The sequence below is a fragment of the Vicugna pacos genome, chromosome 15, assembly GCF_048564905.1.
Source record: "Vicugna pacos chromosome 15, VicPac4, whole genome shotgun sequence".
In the NCBI taxonomy this organism is placed as follows: Eukaryota; Metazoa; Chordata; class Mammalia; order Artiodactyla; family Camelidae; genus Vicugna; species Vicugna pacos.
The window spans coordinates 49964269-49984145 of NC_133001.1; the positions used below are offsets into that span (position 1 = coordinate 49964269).

The following is a 19877-nucleotide window of genomic DNA, read 5'->3' on the forward strand; positions in this document are numbered from 1 at the left end:
TTTTTTTCTTTTAATTTTTTTTTTTTTTTTTTTTTTTTTTAGGAAAAGAAACTAATATTCACTGGAGACCTTGTACCAGAGACTGTTCTAAGTACTTTTATAGACCTTATGTTATTAATCCTTGCAGTCAATCTCAGGAATATACTTTTCATTTTCCAAAAGTTAGGTAACTTGTTCAGAGCATCTAGAATTATCTTTGAAGCCATGTACATTTTATCCATACCATACTTCCCTCTAGTGAAAAGCATGTCTTACATAAAACAGGCGTGATCTGCTAGCCTACTGGGATGCCTAGACCTTATTTGGATCCTGATTCAGATAGACTATAGCAGTACTTACGAGTTTGGAACATTGACTAGGTATTTGATGATGGTAAGTAATTTTTTGAGTGTATAATAATATTGTGAACATGTTTTAAAGAGTCCTTATAGATACGTATTTAAATATTTATAGACGCAATGATATTATGTCTTAATTTAAGTCATTGGAGGGGAAGGATGGCTACGGAAGTGAAGCAAAGTAGCTTTAATAATGGTTAAAGCTGGGTGATGGGTACATGGGTGTTCATTATATGATTCTCTTCAAATTTGTATGATTTCTATAACAAAAAGTTTTTTGAAAAAAGGAAAAAAAAAAGCCTGTGTAGATATGCAGAGAGAGTCCTGGATTTAAGTAACTCCTTTATCACTTAGTAGCTGTGTGATCTTGAACAAATTACCTTCTGAGACACACAGTTTCTTAGTCATAAAATGAAGCTGACTCTGCAGACACTTACCTTGCAGAGCTGTAATGTGGATTCAATGAAGTAACACGTGTCACTGTGCAACGCAGTGCCCTACTCACCCTAAATTCTTTACACCATTACTATTTAATGTTATCACCACGCATAAATTATCTCTGCTTTCATTTCTTGCTCTCCTGATTTAACCTAAAGATAACTTCCAACATTCGCATAAATCTGATAGTGGTTAAGAGCCAAAGATAAATAAGATAAGCCCTCGGTGTCCATGGTCATCTATAGAGCACTTCTTTGGAAGAATATCATTCTTTTCCAGGTTCTCCTGTACCATTAGTGACCTGGATCCAGACCACCTTCCTGTGCCACTCCAGTTTACACCAGTTTCTTCTTCCTAATACCTTATACCAGCAATTCTGGCCTATATCTCTTGTTTTATGAATGAATCATAGGCCATATTGTATTGTTCCTTTTATAACCGGTATCGAATGGGTTGGCTAGATTTTATTTTCTCATCACTGCCTCAAATATGCTCTCCTGTGTCTCCCTTTCCCATTCTGGGATGATATATTGGGCCGATCTATATCTTTTCAGGTCACTTTCAGGGATCAGAAAAGTGGTTGGTTCTAGGTATTAACAAATTCAGTCTAATTTAAATGTAAATTTCCACTATATATCCAACCCAATCTCTCCTTTCTCAGCTCACTTTTGAACTAAGCAGTGGAGAAGAGGTTGTAATCTGGTTTTTCATCCTGCTTGCATCCCTCCTCCATTGTCTGCTCTGCTGCTTCTAGGGAGGGGGCAAGAACAGGAGGGTACGCAGGAAATGGGAAAGTCTTACTTCACTAATACTAGTGTGACCTGGCCATCGACACCCTTTGTGAGTCTGATGTCCAAGTGCTGCTTCTCATAATTCTGGGTATCTGTGAGGTCTTTAATAGCTGGAGATTTGCAAACTCTACAATTTATTGATGGGGCCATGCGCAGTTGACTTGCTCCTACTCCTATTCAGCTGTCCTCCAGGGGGCCACCTCTCTAAAGGGGACCTCAAAATTTATCAGACATATCTCCTTTCAAGGGACTTCCAGTTTCATAGGTAACCTGGCACAAACACAAGTGACTGTGAGTCAGATGTGATAAGAGGCCTGAGAGGTAACTGTCAGCTAGAATGAGTAGGGAACAACTCCCAGGGAAGAATCAGACTTTGATAATCAGGGCCGCGGAAGCTCACGAGAAATAATTGCCATTGTCCCTGAGGAGATGCCATTGTCCCTGTCGGCCTGCACTGAGAGGCACAGAGCTTGTCCAAAGTGGATTCCCTTTGGACACATGCACATGTGGGTCTCTTCTTTTTCCCCAATCGGTTTTCACTGTCCTTATGTTGTTCAGATCTATATACACATGATGAATCCAGGAATGAAGGCCCAGCTGCCCTCATAGACCTACCCCATCAGGATAAAAATCTCATTTCCAAAGCTTCCCTGCTGGAACAAACACACGGGCATGACCATGGTTGCCTTTCTTCCCACTAGCGTCTCTCTGAAAACTGAGACATCTTTACGCCACTGAGAAAGGCTGTGGACCCAGCTACAGCACAAGAAATCCTGAGACAAATAGAGAAGATATCTCTCAAATATTAAGTAATTTAGGTTTTCTTTCCAGAATTTTTTTTTCAAAATAATTTTTTCAGTTTAACTGTGTGAAGACCTGGTTACAGTTGCCATATATTTGTCATTCTATCCTAGGACCTGAGACAGGGGAGGCTAGGGGACAGGGGGCTTATTTTAGCAGATATAACCTCAATGCAATGATCTGCACAAGATCAATACTTTGATTCTTAAATTATACACATTTTAAATCAAAGCTGGGGGGAGAGTATAGCAGTGGTAGAGTGTGTACTTAGCATGCACAAGGTCCTGGGTTCAATCCCCCGTGCCTCCTTTAAATAAACAAACAAACAAATGCACCTAATTACCTCCCCCCAAATTAATTAATTAATTAATTAAAAATTTTTAAAGATAAACTAAAATTCTGAAGTTGAATGACAATCACAAATTTCTTACGATTACGTGGCACTATACGGTGTACAGAGTATGTTCAAAGTCATCTCAATCTCACAATAATTCCTAACTAGGGAGGGTAGGCAGTCCCATGTTTATTTTCACAGGACAAAACTAAAACTCAGAAAAGTAAAGCAACTTTTCCAGGGTTTCACACTTATAATAACTAACGCATAGTTGTGATGCCTCAAACGCACAATTAAGGACTCCTAGTCTTAGTGTACTTTCCATTACATACAGTTTAGTTTTCGTCCCTCTTTTCCAACTAGGGTCTTCAGAACGACAGTGAGATGGTAATTAACATATTTTAACATAAGTTCTCTGTGCAAACAGGTTTGGAAACAAGATTAAACAAAGCTGAACGGATACTAGGGTCTTTACAACAGGACCACTCAGGCTTATTAATATGAAAATGTGCACTGAAAATATTTAAGAATGGGATGTAGGAAGCACTACTTGCCTCAAAAAAGGTTTCCACAGAACTCCTTGAGGGGAAGTAACTATGAGAGTCTTGGAAATAATTCCTTAAAGAAACAATGTCTAAAATGTCCTTAGCACCAAATTTAAACCTTCCTTTTCAACTCTGCCATTTCACGTAGAATGAGAAAACTTTCAAAAGGCCTTCCTTTTAATGTCATCTCACAAGCACTGATTTACAGTAAAGCTGTTTGCTCTTGAGTATTTTGCTTACAAATGTAAAATAATCTATGACAATACATTGAACTGACTGTGTACGTATCATGTATGTGTTTGAGTGTGTGTGTGTGTGTCTGGATGTGCACCACTCCCTCACTCCCACTTTGAGAGCCATTCTCCGCTCTTAGCCAACGGGCATTAGTGTCCGCTTCGACAAACAGACAAATGCTCTGAGAGGCTAACCCTGACTCAAATATGCTCTGCAGCAGGCACTGTGTGCTCCACTAAGCAGTCCCTTGCTGCCATTTATTTGATGTTACTTGATGGACATTTGATGGACAAAAAATCTGTAAGTGACAATGCTAGACCTGACACAAAGAAGTGAAGTAAGGATGTCATCAGAATGTTTCAAATGCACTCAAGTCACCTCGGAGGAAAAGGTAAAGGAAGGATAAAGTGGAAGACAATTAAAGGCTGGCAGATCTGCTCTGACATAATTTATGAAGAGCCCTGTAAATCACTGGATGGGGGAGGATTGCTCATCGGTTGCACATTTAGTCATTAGGAGCTCTGGGAACTTCAGTAGGAGGCATGTCTTAAATGAATGGAAGACTTTCCCAAACAGATTCAGGAACACAGGTCTACACTAGGGTGTTGATTCAGTTAGTATACCTTCTCCAGGACCACACTCACCATGCTACCTGGAATATGTGTATTCTCTATTATTTAACCATCAGCAAGTTAGGACAAATATACTTGGAAAGAGCAGAACACTTAGAACGTGAGACCAGGAGAAATGGTGAAACGCGGGAGGGAAGGTAGAGGTCTGGAGGGGAAAGAAGAATTATTTATTATGCACTAAAGCTCTTTTAGGTGGTATATAAATATATATACGGTGTCCTCAATTTTCCTGTAAGGTAAATATACTATCCTGTTTTCCCATTTCCCAAGTGAGAAAAAAAGAAAGTTAATTATCAAATTAATTAAAACTAAAAGTCCTGCCTATTTCTGTGAATCATCCAAGACTCCAACTACACAAAAGAACCTCAGAATTTGTGTGCAACTTTTGTTGACTTCAAAGAGAGAAAAGGATGCTCCTTGTTATCTACAGATAAGAAATATACTTGAAATTCCCCTAGTAAACGGAGCAGGAAATGGGAGGAGGGAGGAAAAAGCTAGGGAGAAGTGAAAAGGCTCTTAGAAAAGCTAAAGACAATAAGGCCATTTTGGATTTGTGTGCACGTACGTGTAGAGGGGCTAGAAACAAGTTTTTGGTTCAGTAGGAAAGAGGAGTTGGTCGGTAAATTTTCCTCATTATAAAAGCCCTGCGAGGAAAGAATGAAAGAATAGATCATATGAGTCCTCCCACAGATACACACTGAAAGGTTAGTCATGAAATTAGTTGGAGTAATAAGGGAGGTGAATGGAGACTATCAGAAAGAAATTCCTGTTTCGGAAAGTTTATTAAAGGATAGAAGTATCATCGCATAATATTTAAACAAAGGCAGGGCTCTTGAAATGTTTTCACTGAGTTTCAGTGACCCCCTGGAAGCTTGGGTGGGAGACAAGGGCCACATTATTTAGCCACATTGGAAAATAATTAATAGAGAATCTTAAAATGTATCCAATAAAGAGACAAGCTTAAAAATGTGCTCTCAGTTCCGTATTCTGTTGTGTCCAAACATATGCTGGTATTATATGGTAGGGAGATGATGGCAAAGGAAAGGAAGAATGGAAAGAGGATGCACTTAAACAACGAATAAGAGAAATGGGAAGTTTGAGGTCTCAGTGTAGGCGTTTCTTCTAGAAATTCTCTCTTCTCTGCATCTACATCACCTTTTTATTTCATTTGACTTTACTGAATTGCACTTATCTTTCTCATTAGGCATAAATTCCTTGAAGGCTGAGATTGTATCTTATTTACTGTTGATCCCGCAGTGACTACACAGTGCTTGGCATATTTACTTAATAGACATTTGTTTTACAAGGTAGGTTAAGCACTGTTAACTGTTCACTGGTCATAGCTCAATTCCTTGTTCAGAGGTTCCATTATGAGGGGGATTACTACAACCCAGAGATGGAAGTGCTTCATGAACTATTGATTTCCGATGAAAGGGGGATGATAATGATGATAATTATAACTATCATTTACTACACATTTTCAATAATGAGGCATTATATTATATTCTTTACATATATAGTCTTCTATTTTCTGTTCACAAATTCTGTGAATTGCTATTTTAAATGAAACCTGAGGTTGAGAGGTCAAACAACTTATTCAAGGTCATAGAACTAATAGACTATGGAATTGGGGATTTTTATCTAAGTGTATCTAGCTTGAAAACTACTGCTTACATTTCCTCTCATAATTTCTTTTGAGCCAATTGAAACCTTGGTGAGAGCTGAGAAATTTCACTATTCACAAACTAAAGATGGGAGAAAACTGAATGGATGGTTTTCATCCCACTGTGAGGAATAAAGACTCATAAACATTTAAAAGAAAAACTAACAATTTTGCTTAGAGTTTAAACTTATTTCACAATTTCTTTTTTATTTCTCATGAAATTTCCCACATGAGCAGGAAAGCAAACACCAAGCACCTTACGTATAAATTTCAGAAACACTTGAACTTCTGGAATAAACAAAATGGATAGTCCTTCATTAACTTGTAACATCAAATGCCAAAGAATTCCAACAAACAGAAATTGTTAACTGAAAGCCAGACTTACATAGCACTATTTCATACATTAAAAATAAGATATTGTATTAATAAGTGTATCAACTTTATTGATAATGCTTAATGGATCTCCAAAGGGAAATTTTTATTTAAGATTGGGTTTCAGCAAATCAGAAGTAATCACACTAGTCACAAATAAATAAAACCAAGCCAAAATATAAAACACCAGAAACTCCAGTAGTACCAGAATCTACTATTCTAAGAAGTCTTCAACTGCAATAAACATTCTAAAGCCTGAAACAACAGAAATATTAGGATCTACTTGTTGGCGTTGGAAAAAATTCACCCAGGCTGCAAAGCACATTTAACATGTTAATAATTTGCAAAAAATCTATTTACATTCAGCTCTTCAAAAGTTCATAGTCTTTCAGAGCCTAAGAGATAATAAACAAGATCCAAAGAAAGGAGAAAAAATGCATTTAAAGTGACAGATTCCTGTTTTCAGAAAAGTCCCTATATGAGCAAGAATAAAGAGAAACTGGATTCATTCTATAGCTCTACAACAATTGCAAGTAAATTTAACTAATTTGTTAGCACTTTGCCTTTATGAGTAAAAGTTCATAAAAATGAAATCTTTTTAAATTAAGAGAGCCCCTACTTTAAAAAGTTCAGCAATTATTGTATTAGATATATTAAGCTTGAAAGCCACTTGAATGAGAGTACACCAAGTTTATATTGCAATTTTGAACAGAAAGAAATAGATTGTTCACCTGAAAAGAATCCAATAAATGGTTAGAAATGCAGCACATTGTCTTTAAAAAAACGAAAAACAACAACAACAACAACAACAACAACAAAAACAAAAACACAGCAAGTCATCTGTGTTAGCACTGCAGTGAAGTAAGGCAACGGAGAAATCCAGAGAAAACATAAGGATCACGACAAGTCGCCTGACTTGCATGCTTTAAGTCAGCTGATAAGGGTATATAGAACATCTCTTTAACGTATTCACAGGCACCTTATTATTAAAGTGTCAAACCGCTTTGAGGATTCTTCAGTAATGTGCTATTCCATTTCTGTTTCATTCATTAAGCAGCTTCTAAAGCACCCCCAAGATCCCATGTGTGGAGTTCTCAATGAATGAAGCTGGAAGCAACTCAAACTATTTTGATTCACTTAAGAGAGCATAAGCTATCTTTAGAAACAAACTGTAAATGAGAAATCCAGTGTTATGGTCCCTTCACCGTGTGCACACGGTCAAATAATTCCATAGTTCAAGAGACCCATGATCTAAATAAATGGTGTACGTATCTACCATAATCTAGGTTTACATTCCCTCTTTGACATATGGATATCAATTCTCATAAATATACAAAAATAATTTATATTTTTACCCAAGAGATAAAATGGAGTATACTCTGTAAGTGGATTAAAAAGCATGCTGAAAGGTATTAATATAGTGCTTTTATATCTTTACTGAAAATAAACTGTAAGATAAACTTTAGTCCTTTTTCTTTTAGTAATGTAAAGATATTTAAAGCAGTGTTAACTGTGCACATGCTTTTAGTAGAAATTATTTAATTTCTTAACATAATTAACAAGGTACATATAACTAATTCTTATTAGAACAAATCTCTGAGAAATATTAGAGTATCTAATATAAAATATAAAAGACATTGTAGTGGTACTGTGGAAATATGAAAAAGATCATTAAAATTTCTGCCTTTGTGAAATGTGCTTTTACGTCGTAGGTATGTCCTTAAGATAAAAATGTTCCTTACTACACTTTGTTTTTTATGTACTGAAGGGATGAATTAGGTAATTTATATGGATCCCATTCAGTACATATACTCTATTATGTGAATAAACCACTAGGATAGCAGAAATATCAATTGTTTATTAATTTATCTCAAAAATAAAACAAAATACAATAAAATAATAAAATAAAAAAGTTGTCTCTATGCCATTTGATACGTTAGAAAATTAATTTATTTCTGTCTACTAAATGTAACTGAGATACACACTGTCAATTTCAATCTTAGATTAAATGAATTTGACCCCTTCTGTAAGAAGAAACTCCCTGTCTTCCTAAATAATCACTAATCATAGGAGTATAAAAATCACTCATACAAAGAAAAAGACCTTTAGAACGACATTAAACATATTTTGCTCTTGTGAATTAGGAAACCACACATTTGGTATTGATACTATACCGTCATTCTATGAAAAGTCCCCAGGGAACTCCTCAGCAATGTTTGGGAATGCATACCTATACACAACCCAAACAGAAAACCTACAGCTTGCCCAGGACAACAATTCTAATCATGCTATCTTATTACAGAATGAGATTCAAAGCACAGCAAATCAAGGCAGGATATTTAGCAGCTACCAGTCTCTGATGTCTGCAGAAGCTATGTGGTGTTCAGAACAGCTTGGACATGCCTGTTTTCAGAATGGGGTAGCAAGACCAAGTGTCATCTGACCCAAGAGCATTTGTTAGGGACAAACTCTGTCCAAGACAGAGCTCATCCCAACTCGGTAAAGGTTTACCATGAGGGGAGTGGTTAAATAATTGTTAATTGGGAAATGTGTTGAGAAGCTCACCACCTTGCTTCCTTGGCTTCCTTAAGAATTTCCAAGGGCATTTAGCTAATCTTTCAAATGAGGAAGAAACTCAGATCCTGTCTTTCTCAAGCTCCCCCCAAGGCCTCAGCTTTTTCAGGTTAGAATTCCTGGCATTTCCCCCAAAGGGACCCTGGTGGTGGTCTGGTCTCTTTTTGAGTGCCTAGGAGATTATACTTTTGAGGAAGAAAACAGGAATGCCTGCATTATCTTTAAAAGGCCTAGAGCTTTATTGCATAGACATTCAGGAAATTTTTATGGGTGAAAGGGAGAAAATGAGGGAGAAATAGAGAAAGCAAATGAATGGAAAAGAGAAAAACAAAAAAAAGGAAAGAAAGAGAAGGGCGAATTAGGACGGTATTTTTGCCTGTTTTGTTGTCCCTGTCCAGCAAGATGGAGCTTTGAAAGAGCCAAAGATTTTAAAAAGCAGCTGCTCTGCTCTCTTCTTTAGTGCCTGCTTCTAAAGAAGCAGGTTGAATCAATCAAGCATCTTCTTTCAGTCTTCCTGCCCAACCCTCAATCCCCTTCTCTGCAGGTGGCTTCATCTGGAGGATTTCCATCAAGACTGGAGACAGTTGAGCACCTTGGATTTGGGTTCTGCCTTCTAGGAGCCAGAGGAGAGCTGGCAGAGCCCACTGTGTGTTTACACTGCAGCTTCCTCACTGCACCCCGTCCCAGCGCCTGCAGCTGCAGCAGTTCTGGAGGAGATGAGACAGGTAGAAAAGAGGGGAAGATGCCTGCAGTGTCTCAGAAGGCTGGATTCCCTGGAGGATTCTGGGGAATAAAGCAGAGAGCGGACGGAGATGGGCAGGGACAGTTTTCAAACAGGATCTGAAGATTCAGACTGGCTTGCCAGTTCTCCCCAAAAACTCCAAGGATTGCAAAGAAATTGACTGAGGTGTCAGAAGGGCCAGGCTAAACATCTAAATGAGGTGGGTATATCAGATGTGAGGGGCGACAGAAAGAGACCTCACAAAAAAAAAAAAAAAAAAAGAAAGAGAGAAAGACAGAGACAGAGACAGAGACAGAGAAGAGATACGGGATGGTGTGAAAAGGACCCCTTGGGACTCTCTGAAAAGATGTGCTAGGGAACAGGCAATTATTTTGAAGACTTCAGCAATGTTACTGAGGATGCTAAAAGTGCAGAGGAGGGGAACATTTCTACTCAACATTATTTTTTAATTCTTTATTTCATAGACTTGAAGTTGATTGACTTTCTCGTAGCTCCATGGCTCCAGGCCTCAATTTCCTCATCTGGGAAACAAGGGGTTTGGGTTAGACGCTTTGGAATGGGACCGTCTATAACTGTCAGCCTATAAACCAGGGTATCTAAGAGCAAACGTCTATGAGCTTTCATACCAGGTTTCCCCTTCTTGCTCCACCACCTATTTATCAATGCAGTGCAACACCTGCACCTTTCAGGGAGCTGATTCCAACTCTCAGTGATGACACGGAGTATGGCTCAGTTATGACAAATGATTGGTGCCCCTGCCCTGGAGTAAAGAGGGGAGGAAAAGGGAAATGGTATGATTTACACTTTGGGTTTCCAAGGACAATATATTCTCGAATTTTCTATGTCACATTTCATCCACTTAAATAAATTAAAAATTCCTTCAGAGGGTTCCATACAGTTGGACTGACTAAAGGGCCAAAAAAGTCCTGTAATGATCTGTCCTATTTGGGGTAAAATTTATTTCATTTCATGCCAGAAACTGGATCTGCTTTTTTCCATGGAAACCCAGCACACACTGGCCACGCTCCTCTCTTGTCCGCCTGTCTCATGCCATTCTGCCAGTCGGCTTCAGTGCAGCGTTTTTCTGGGGTTATTAGCACCCAAGCTTAATGAGAGTGTACTCATGAGTGAGGTGTTCAATGATGCAGGACCCCCTCCTCCCCCCTCCAACGACAACAAACGCACGTAGGCAGTTTAAATGGTAGTGAGGGTAAAATGGGTTTTTCCAAGAGTTTCATTTTTTATTTGTCTCAATGTGAAATTCCTTTAAATTAAAAAAAAATTAATATGTAGAAATACAACTCCCTTGCTCCTCTTGTCTTCAAGTGGGATGTAATACACAGACAGTATACATATGTTCTTTCTACACCCACTAGCATTTCCATTTCAATTCAGTCTCCAAAATATGGACAGGAGGGTAACTCTAGAAAAATGGATTCCCACTCTGGCATCTCACAGGGCACCGATCGATCGGGCAGTGCTGAGCACTCACACGGAGCATCACCGTTTCCTGCCCCCTCCCCCAATTCACCAGCGCCCCTGATTTCCACAAGGGGTTTGACCTTGCAAAGACCCTGCTTCCCTTTCTTAACTCAAAACACAAAAAGACCTTTTCTCCTTTCAAGAAACACTACCAAAGGTAAAACATCTAGGTTTACATTTTTCAACCCTGCATTCAAGAATTCGAATACGGGATGAAAAAGCAGGTAACTAGTTTGGGTCTGACGGTCTCCATTCGGCGGCTCTGAATCTCAGACTGTTCAAAATAGACGGCTGACCGGGCGGTTGAACATCTTTCCTTTTTCTGCCCACTCACCATCGTGACGAAAAATTAAAGCCGAAAAATTATCTACCCATTCTAAATACTAACGGAGAAATGTACTTATTTTGCGCCTAGCTCTGTGGTTCTAGACACTGGCATCCCACTTGGAAACCAACCCTGGTTTCCACACCATCTCGTCCACTCAGTTTTACTTAGCAAACACGTTCGCTGCTCTTCCACGGTGAGAAAAATGGTGCACCAGCCCCACGGATGACAGGTTGGTACTTGACTGCGACTTTCAATAGTTTTATCAGCAACCAGAAAACTTCCCAATCGGTCAATTAGCGACTTAAATCTGTGTAAGGAAATCTTCCTATTTATAGACAAACTTTAAAAAGCACCTCTGTTTCACCTACCTTAAATCTAGCCTGAGACAATCCCCCAAACACGCCGCATATTAACACTCCCCTTCCCCCATGATTCCAAAAGGTCCCCCATGGACTAACAGCACGTTCAGATCACCAGCATTAACCAAAGCAATAGGCAGCATGCATTTAGATGTATCTATGCAAAGCGAAGTATGTGACAATAGTCAAAGCATCTCCCAGACAACTGGCTGCACTACATATGCAGAAATGCAACGAAGATTGTATTTTCCACTTACAGTTATAGCGCTGCGCCCGGTCACTTAACGAAAACGATAAAACTCAATAGTTCTTTATAAGTAAATATATGTATGTATATATTCAATTCAGATAAACTGTTAAGCCGTCTCTCTGTGTGGTCCTCTCGCGTTTTTTTTTCCCTCTGGAGCTCTAGGCTGCTTAAATCTCTCTTGGATAGCGCCTTGCAAGCCCAGCAGCCGCCGCTACACGCTCCGGTAAGTCTCTGCTGCAGATTGGGAATCCCATAGAAAATCTAGGGTCCCTGGAGCTGGATGCGCAGGCGCGCGAGCCGCCGCCTCTCCAGGCACCCCCTCCCCTTCCCCTTCCTCCCTCCTCCTCCCGCTCCGCAGCCCCAGCTTGGAGAGCTCGGGAGCGGGTGACCAAAAGCAGCCAGGCATTGACGCATGCTCAGTTGGAGGGGCTCGGAGTTTCCGCAGGTGGATTCCATGTCTCCAGATTTTAGCAGAAACTCAAAAGGAAAGTAGATTTGAAAAGGGAGCCTGGCCAAAGGAGCAACCTGCACCTGGACAGGCAGAGCGAGTTGGTCTCACCACGCCCCGCGGTTGCCCAGCGTGGTGGTGAAGGCTGAGGTCAGAGATGGGACACGTGGAACCTGCTTTTCCCGCTGCCCTCAGCCCTAGAGGCCCCCGCCCATCCTTTGTCAGGCTATAAGGTGAAGGATAAAACTGTAGAAATCCCTTTCTCCGAAGGAAGCGTTCCCAGCTAGCTGTCAGCGCGTCTCCCCGGCTCCCTGCGATGATATCCTTACGGTGGGCACTCTGCGTGGGCCGTTTCTTCTGAGGATCTTATACTAGGAGTACTGGGAGCCAGGCCTTGTAGTACTCCAGTACTCAGGAGGGTCCTGGTCCACACGCATTGGAGAAATGTGCGTTGAAGGGAGCTGGTCTGAAGCTTCTTGCCCTGGGTGACCTTGGACGAATCGCGCTAACCATCAATAAACGTTTAATAAGCGCCTTCTTTATGCACTTAATAAAGGTTTATTGAATATGCTGGGGGGGGGGCAGTGAAGGAGAGGGAATGAACCAACCTTGGAATCCTGGGTAGAGGTCTTGGACCAAGCCATCTTATAAAGCCCCCTTTTGTGTCCTTGAAGTGCGCATACGTTTGCCAGCCCTCCCCCGATTCCAACTGTACTTGCCAAAGCCTAGAAGACTTGGCAAGGAATAGTGCCCAGCCAATGTTTGGGCGCCTCCCTACTAGGAAAGCAATGAGAATTCCCACATGTTCCCAACATGATCAATTTCCTCAAGTGTGTTGTTTGTATATTCATTTAACAGTTATTCATTGACCGTCTGCCCATTGACTTTAGACACTTTAAATGCTTTGAGGATAAAGGCAGTGAACAAAATCCCTCTTGAGATTTATATTCAGGTGGAATTTTATTTTCAAGAGAGGGAAATTCAGAAGGCGCAGTGGAGACGGAAGTTCTCTTTAAGCAGAGCTTTACAATTTGCCAAGTGCCTTCAAACACCTCATTACGTCCAGGAAAAACAGTTAACCCTTAGGTTCTGAGGACACCAAGAGTATCTCCCTGGGCAAAAGGGCTCCATCTCCGCTGCTAGGAGACAGCTTACCCCTGGCTGTTGGGGTGGGGGTGGAGGGAGTTGTCCAGCTTGGAAGAAGCTGAGACTACGTATGCCATGACCGAAAAAAGCTCCGCCCGAGGAGTCTCTGGCTTTGGAAGGCTTATACTAGGTGAGGGCCTCTGGCAGTGACGCCTAAGCCGCTGCCTCACGGTCTGAGCCATCCTGGCCGGCCCACAGCCCAGGAATGCGCTTCCTTGGGCCAGACGCCTCGGGCAGGTGGCGCTGAGCTGAAGAGCGCTCTCGGGACTCCCGGGACAGAGCTCGCCCGGGTGCCCTCCCGGCGGGGCTCTTCTGCGCGGTGCTGGTGACCGCGGAAACCCGGAGCGTGGAGTGGCGCGGAGCAGGGCACGCGGCCCCGGCGCGCTGCCGCAACTCAGCAGGTTCCGAATCTGGCGGGCGCCGGCCCTGCGCTCCCCGCCCGCAGTGCGCACTGCGCAGCCGGGCTCGCTCGGCCCAGTCGCTGTTTCTCTGGATAGGGTGGGGGCAAAAGTCAGTCAGTTCTAGATAAGTCGCTTTGGTTGGCCATGGAGACAGTCTCCTAGCTTTCAAAGTAATTTCCCGTCTTTGTCCACTCCCCCTACTGAAGCATTTTGCGCCGGCTCTCTGCTTTTTCTTTAGAACAGCCTCCGCACTGCAATCTGCATCAACCGAAGGGGTCACGGTGCCATTTTTCCGCTTCGAAGATATGTTCCTATTTATTGCGCCCCAGAGGCCACCTTCGTGGCAGTATTAGGTGTTAGATAACTTACTGACAACTTGTGTTTAGGAAAAAGGAACACTGATACTTTAAGCCGCGTTCTGCTGTAGGGGAGATTTGATTCCGTTGCGTGCTTTTTTGTGAAGCAGCTTTGTCTAATTGGGCAAGCAGATTGTTGTTTGTCGTTTCCACTGAAGCTTTGTTTGGCGTCCTTACTGCGATAATTTATGTTTTTAATCTCTAGTTATTGTTCAGCCTTATCTTTTTGAGCGCTAGTATTTGTTGTTAATTTTTGTGCGTGTGTAGATGCCTTTTATACATGCAGCATGAAGTCACAGTAGGGAAGCCGACCCTAAAAACACCGAAGGGATATTATCATTTCAATTACAGAAGGCAGTTCCCCTCTATAAGATGGTGGAGTGAACTTTAAAAGAGCGCGGTAGGGACGCTAAAAATGAGAGAGCCCTGTGTTTCTTTCCCTTTTCAGTCATTTGCAGATGTCCCTGGTGATCACAGGAGAGCAGAGGTGGGCTGCCTTGGGGTAGAGGGACTGGCATAGCGCACCGTGTTCAGCGAAGAGCGCCATCACCTGTAGCAATGGTCCCATTAAAGCCACGGCTCCAACGCTGCAGCCCACCCGCAGTGCCCTCTTTCAAACCCTGGAGATTTGGGAGCGGAGGGTGGGGGAGAGGGGGTAAGTCCGGGCCTGGGAAGGGGAGGAGAAGAAGGCGCTGTAGGGAGAGGGTGGCTGGTTTTTTCTGGAGTACCTGGTAGAATCCTCAATTGCCCAGAAACAACTGAGAAGCCATTTTCCTTTCCTCAGCTGCAAATTATATTCTTCTCTGAAGTAGCCTTACGTCCACCTTACTCCTTCCTGGATTCAAACAAACAAAACCAGGAACAACTTTTCAGATATACACAGCTTCAGGTAATTTTCCATCCACTTTACTTGTGGCATAGACAAGTTCAAAACTGAAAATGATAGTTAAAAGTGCAAAATGCCAGCGCTGTAATAGGCCTAAGCTTGTGGCCTTGTGAGCTCATGTTAATATTGTTTATTGGACATGCTGTGTATAAAGTATACAAGCCAAGAAGGGTGGAACTTAAGGCATGGGGGCATTTAGGAAATTGGAAGAAAAATTAAGTGCTGGAAAAACACCATTAGAAGATGAAAAGAGACAGGAATTGGGAAAATGGGTTTATACTCATTTGAATTCATAAAGAGTAGTGATAGCAATTTTCTTGTATGGGTAAAGTGCTTTTGTTTCAAAAAGCTAAGGATATTAATCCTTACAGAGGAGAGGCATTATATAAGATAATTATGTTTATCCTAATTTTTATTCCTGTTTTAAAAAATATATATGGAAGAGCAACAAAATAAAATAATGTCCCTAAAGACAAACAGGAGGTTATCACCTAGAATAGGACTGTACAGCAGTTATTCTGACATAGTGTTCCTTTGAATATGTTTGTTCTCCTTCTAAATGTTTTTTTTTCTAGAATAAGTGGAAAATGCAAGACTATGAAGGAGTGATTCTCATACTCTTAGAGGGAGCGTTCCATGCCTCTTTATACAGAAGAGGGCTTAAAAGTCCTAGTTTTAATGAACTCGGTTGATCATTTCACCCAGTCCACTCCTGACTTATCTCTGTAATCCGTGATTGAATCCGAAGTCAGTTTGAAAGATCATTCTTTGCTGTGTCACCAATTTCCCTTAAAATCTGAATGATCCATGTTAAAAGTTTGTCCCTGCTGCATAAATGATTGTCAAAGTTTTGACTTTCCAGAAGTTTCTTGGGGTCTCAGAAATAATCATAGCAAATGCAGGTGGTCTACAGCCTTAAGAATAGAAAACGCTTTATTCAATCCTCTGCTCTACATTTGGGCCTAACCTATAGATTCACAGCAATGCTCTAAAATGGGAAATTTTCACCACGATTGTTAGTGGCAACACAAAAGAAATGATTATAAAATTGGACTATATATAATCCCTATTTTTTTTGATGACTTTTTAGGTAGTCCTTTTTGCTAGACTGTACTCTTTTCTGTTGTGTGACTAGCCACTGCAAATATAATCTATAATCATGGATTCATATTGTGGAACTTCTGGATTTTGGAGACCCTCTGATCCTGAAGGGTCTTCAAAAGCCCTTCTTGCCTAAAGCAGATCTTAATGACTTGTTTCTCCCTTCAATCTCTACTTTTCTTACTGTAGTTCCTTTGAATTTTTACGTGAACTGAATGAAGAATCTTAGCATAAAATTAAGGGGAAAAATGAAAATAATGAATTCTGTACCCCCTCTGAGACAACCAACACAAACAAACCCATATCCTTTCCCAAAAGATTTTTACAATGGGGCTTACATTTTTATCTACTGCTTGAAGAGGGAAAGAAACAGTTGACTCCCTCAGTTTTTAGTGTTCTCATCACGTTCCTCCTTTAAAGTTCATGTTACCTTTCTACGGAGGTTCGAGAAGAGTGATCATTGATGATCTTTGCTTTTTTCCAGAATGTAGGTTTGGTACCTGTACCATAATCTCTTTGAGGGTGGATTGTACTGAATTTTTAAAAAAGAAAATGCTTGAGTAATCAATGGTGGTGTATACTAGTGGATGTAGATGGAATTTCTTTTGATCTCATTCATTATTCATTTATCAGGCACCTACTGAGTACCTACTTTGTGTCAGGCAGTGTACTGAGCACTTTATATTGCAGCATTCTATTTAATAACAACCCTATTTACACAAGAGATAGATTATAACTCATTTTACAGATGAGGAAGAAACGGAAGCACCTCGTATATTAGTAATAGCTCCAGGTACTTTCTTCAGTTGGCCTCCTTCTTCACCCCATTCCAATTAATATGATTCTCTCTCTATAAATTACTTTTTAAAATCCACTTAATATACTTATGCAAGATAAATGTTGTAAATACCGTGATTATCTTATTTTTCTTCATTAGTCTCCCATTTCCTCCAGAGAAAACTTCAGACCCTAAGGTTTGTATTCAAAATCTCTTAATACATTTTGTATGTTTCTTTTTTAACTTTTTTTTTAATTGAAGTACAGTCAGTTTACAATGTTGTGTCAATTTCTGTTGTACAGCATAGTTCAGTCATATTTATTTGTTTTCATATTCTTTTTCAATATAGGTTACTGCAAAATATTGAATATAGTTCCCTGTGCTATACAGTATAAACCTGTTGTTTATCTGTTTTATATATAGTAGTTAGTATCTGTAAATCTCAGATTCCCAATTTATCCCTTCCCCACTGGTAACCATAAGTTTGTTTTCTACGTCTGTGGGTCTGTTTCTGTTTTATAAATAAGTTCATTTGTCTTTTTTTTAGATTCCACATATAAGTGACATCATATGGTATCATTTTGTATGTTTTTTCAGCTTTAGCACTTCTGCCTTTAGTTCTAGAGGCCACTTCTTCCATCTTTTCTGAAGATGCAAAATAACTATCTTCTAAAATTTTCTTCAGTTTGTTATTTTTTAGAAATAAATTTTTCCCATGAGTTTTGGAGCAGTGCCCTCTTTCCTGGCTTTGCATTTTCAATGCATAGGTACAATATTGTTTTGCTGTTTATCCCTACTTGGAGAGCCCTATTTGGTCCATAATTTTCCAACAGTATTTAGTTTGTATTTTCTTTATATCCTCTCATTGCTTACTTGGGTACTGGTAACTTCTCTCAGACCCAGCTTTAAAGAGCAGGTAGATATGCCTAGCCATTAGTTCAGTTGACTATAGACTGTGACAATAACTAGTTGTATAACTATAAAACTATAACTAGTACATCGTATCTAACATGATGAACTCTGAATCCACAGGACATGCATGTCAGTATTGCGAAATTCATTAGATTTGAGAGGATAGTAATGACTTCAAATTGAAAATCCTTTTTAATAATACATAAAATGTTGAAATGTTTTTTTTAATCTATAAGACAAAGAAAGGTAAGTTAACTCAGGATAGAAAAAAAAAAGATTTCTTAACTATCTCCCATTACCATTTAGGTAAGAAGATGTACTAGGTTAAACAGTATCCCCTCAAAATTCACATCCATCCAGAATCTCAGATTGTGACCTTATTTGGAAATAGGTTCTTTGTAGGTAAAGATGAGGTTATAATAGATTAGAGTGAGTCCTAAATTGAAAATAACTAGTGTCTTTATAAGAAGAGCAAAGACACAGAGACAGAGAGACACAGCGAGAATACCAGGTGACTGTGGGGACAGAGATTGTAGTTATGCGCAAGCCAAAACATGGCATGGATTTTCAGCAACCACTGGAAGGTAGAAGACAAGCCTGGAGCGGATTCTTCCTCAGAGCCTCCAGAAGGAACCAAGCCTAGTGACACCTTGATTTCAGACTTCTGTCTCCAAAACTGTGGAAGAATAAGTTTTTGTTGTTTTAAGCTACCCATTCTGTGGTGTCTTGTTACAGCAGCACGAGACAATTAATAGAGAGGATAACTGTGTTTAAATCCAGCATTTGGCTATTAAGTTTACAGTTAAGAATATGCTGGCATTGAGGTAATAGAAAGATAAAATTTTCTTTGCTACGAATAGATATCTCCTTTTTTTTTTTTTCTTGTGAAAATCACTGGACTTTGAATTAAGAGATACTGGTTCAAGAATCAACTTTCCTACTTATTAGATGTGCTTTTGGAAAAATCACTTAAGTTCTCTTCATGACTTGATTTCCTCATTTATAATTTGAGAAAGATTAAATTTCTACCTAAAAGCAGGGCTCTGTAGTTCAAAATGCAAGATATTGGGCATCCACAAATTCTAGATACTAAGTTAATAGTGCTAATTTGCATCTCAGATAATATTGAAGTCAGTTTCTTCCAATGGAAAACCAAATTAAATTCATGGTTTTGGATCTGAGTTCATTTAAAATAATTTCCTTAGAGACCTTTCATATTGTTGCTCATAAAAATCAAATTAGGGACGCTGATCACAATATCACTGCTAGATGTAATATAAGATTGGTTTAAGATTTCTCAGGCTAGTTTATAGATGTTCTAATAACATTGAGTATTAACACTGTAGTGTTAAACAATATTTTGAAATTAGACTTATATAACACTTTGCCAATACAATGGTTTTTTTTAAACAGACTTTATTTTTTAGAGCAATTTTAAGTTCACATCACGTATAATGTTTTTAGAAACATTCACTGATCATAGTTCTTATTGGTTCTGATTGTGAAGCTTGTAACAGTATTAGAAGTTTCAAACGTGTTGTTTTTGGATTAGATAAGAAGTAAGATTAAATAACAGATTAATTGTATTGCTTCTTTAATATACCATAGACCTTTGACATTCCAGGGATATGTCCTAAGACCTTCCAGACTCCCCAGTATATAAATATTGATCTCCAGGATAAAATTGCTTTGTTGTTAAACTAGGCCATTATTGCCTGCTTATAGAGCATTAAGGGAGACACTGAAGAAGAAAAACAAAGCTGCATTGAGGTGTAGACACTAGGTCATCATTTGACTAGATTTACTGACTAATTTAGTTATCAATTAAAAACACTAGCTTCATAGTGGTGTAAGATTCATGTTTGTGCTTTGGCAAATGACACATTACTGTCATTATAATCTTCAGGGTCATTCACAAATAGATGCAGCTCAAAGATTAAATCTATAAAGGCCATATTCTTTAAAA

The 19877-nt window shown here is 39.7% G+C and overlaps 1 protein-coding gene across 2 annotated transcripts in view; it reads right to left on the minus strand.

The window, feature by feature from the left end:
• Positions 1-12211, minus strand: part of VSNL1 (visinin like 1) — a 106421-nt gene extending 94210 nt beyond the window's left edge. Inside the window, exon 1 of one of the 2 annotated variants that reach the window (XM_072938175.1) lies at positions 11891-12211. The gene's annotated coding sequence lies outside the window, so the exon portion shown is untranslated. The remainder of the gene's footprint in view (positions 1-11890) is intronic. The other variant, XM_006197126.4, reaches the window with a different exon arrangement.
• Between the last annotated feature and the right edge of the window lie 7666 nt (positions 12212-19877).